The 2,500-nt window shown below is 41.0% G+C and overlaps 1 protein-coding gene across 1 annotated transcript in view; it reads left to right on the forward strand.

Annotated features, from left to right (window-relative positions):
* Positions 1-2,500, forward strand: part of LOC120560189 (kinesin-like protein KIN-14E) — a 31,921-nt gene that overhangs the window by 13,175 nt on the left and 16,246 nt on the right. The gene's annotated exons all lie outside the window — the stretch shown is intronic.

Here is a 2,500-nt window from a genome sequence, read left to right on the forward strand (position 1 = left end):
ACAGGGGCACGCCCCTTTAAAAAAAAAAAAAATTGTTTACATTTCAGGACCTTAGGAAATGGACAACGGCCGACACGAACACACGCACCTATTAACTCGATAATAAAGCCGTAAAGTAGGCTTTCAACTCAGGACAGCACTACTTCTCACACGTACAGATAGGACTGGAGATGAGAAGTTTAACTGACACGTTGAGGTGTATTGTCATCCTATTTTATCTGATCATTCTATAACTTGTATTTAGGCCATATCTGAACTATCTATATGTAGCTAGAAGTGATGAACTTTAGCCTACAGTACAGGCCAAAAGTTTGGACACACCTTCTCATTCAATTTGTTTCCTTTTTATTTTCATGACTATTTACATTGTAGATTCTCACTGAAGGCATCAAAACTATGAATGAACACATATGGAATTATGTACTTAAAGGTCCCATGGCATGAAAATTTCACTTTATGAGGTTTTTTAACATTAATATGCGTTCCCCCAGCCTGCCTATGGTCCCCAATTGGCTTGAAAGGGTGATAGGTGTAAACCGAGCCCTGGGTATCCTGCTCTGCCTTTGAGAAAATGAAAGCTCGGATGGGCCGTTCTGGAATCTTGCTCCTTATGAGGTCATAAGGAGCAAGGTTACCTCCCCTTTCTCTGCTTTGACCACCCAGAGAACTTGGCCCCCCCATGAGAGAGAGAGAGGCATCGTGGCTTTCAAATGAGCTAAGTGTCAGTTGGTCAAGGCCACACCCCCACCCTCCACCTTGCCCCCCCCCTCTCCTCCTCAATAGCTACAGACACAGAAATGGCACATCCTAAGGAAAGCTCATTGTGGCTGTAATTCTGCACAAAGGCTGAATTTTGGGAAAGAGACTTCAGATACAGTATTAGGGGACCACTAAGGCCTATATAAAAGAGACTTCAGATACAGTATTAGGGGACCACTAAGGTCTATATAAAAGAGACTTCAGATACAGTATTAGGGGACCACTAAGGTCTATATAAAAGAGACTTCAGATACAGTATTAGGGGACCACTAAGGTCTATATAAAAGAGACTTCAGATACAGTATTAGGGGACCACTAAGGTCTATATAAAAGAGACTTCAGATACAGTATTAGGGGACCACTGAGGTCTATATAAAAGAGACTTCAGATACAGTATTAAGGGACCACTAAGGCCTATATAAAAGAGACTTCAGATACAGTATTAGGGGACCACTAAGGTCTATATAAAAGAGACTCCAGATACAGTATTAGGGGACCACTAAGGTCTATATAAAAGAGACTTCAGATACAGTATTAGGGGACCACTAAGGTCTATATAAAAGAGACTTCAGATACAGTATTAGGGGACCAGTAAGGTCTATAGAAAAGCATCCGAAGAGCACCATGTCATGGGACCTTTAACAAAAAAGTGTGAAATAACTGAAAACATGTCTTATATTTTAGATTCTTCAAAGTAGCCACCCTTTGCTTTTTTATTAATAAGGGAAAAACTTCCACTAATGAACCCTGACAAAGCACACCTGTGAAGGTAAAACCATTTCAGGTGACTACCTCATGAAGCTCATTGAGAGAACACCAAGGGTTTGCAGAGTTATCAAAAAAAGCAAAGGGTGGCTACTTTGAAGAATCTAAAATATAAGACGTGTTTTCAGTTATTTCACACTTTTTTGTTAAGTACATAATTCCATATGTGTTCATTCATAGTTCTGATGCCTTCAGTGAGAATCTACAATTGACATAGTCATGAAAATAAAGGAAACACATTGAATGAGAAGGTGTGTCCAAACTTTTGGCCTGTACTGTACTTTCAGAAGACACCTCTCTGGAAACATCTGGAAAGTGTTATTAATGGGGCCCCCAAGATATTGAAAAGAAGGCCAATTGGCTTGTAGCCATTGGTCAAAGTATTGTTTCCTCCCCCATCTATGTTATACACATTATAGAATATATACCATGTTCAAACAAAGAAAGCCAGAGTGACTTTTGAGAATCTGGGAAGCTGTCCTCTCCGAGCTCTGCAGGGCTTGTAAATAGATGCTGAATTACTTGATGTAAATAAACCTTTATAATCAAGAAACAGCGTCAGCGGATTCCTCTCCACACAACATTACAGCATCGCTACCACTACACCACAACGTATAACCGCGATCAGCTTCGTGGAAAATTAAGAATCAAAGCCACCGACATAACCGATCACACTATGACAGACACTCCACTCAGCACCAACTCAGCACCAACCTATGCTATGGTTAACTGCTCCTCAGATCTCTGCAGGGTAAATCCAGACAGCTAGCTAGACTATCTGTCCAATCTGAGTTTTCTGTTGCACGACTAAAACTACTTTTGAACGTACACATGTTCCACCAAAACCAGTTCCTTCCTGAGACTATTTAGCAGAGGCACCGTGGCTCCATCCGGAGCTTAGCCGTTGTGTTGTCTTCCTGTCGACCGTGCACTTGTTGTCCTCCAATAAAATTAACTCCCTGTTTTGCCTTTTATT

This window comes from Perca fluviatilis, chromosome 6 (assembly GCF_010015445.1).
Source record: "Perca fluviatilis chromosome 6, GENO_Pfluv_1.0, whole genome shotgun sequence".
In the NCBI taxonomy this organism is placed as follows: domain Eukaryota; kingdom Metazoa; phylum Chordata; class Actinopteri; order Perciformes; family Percidae; genus Perca; species Perca fluviatilis.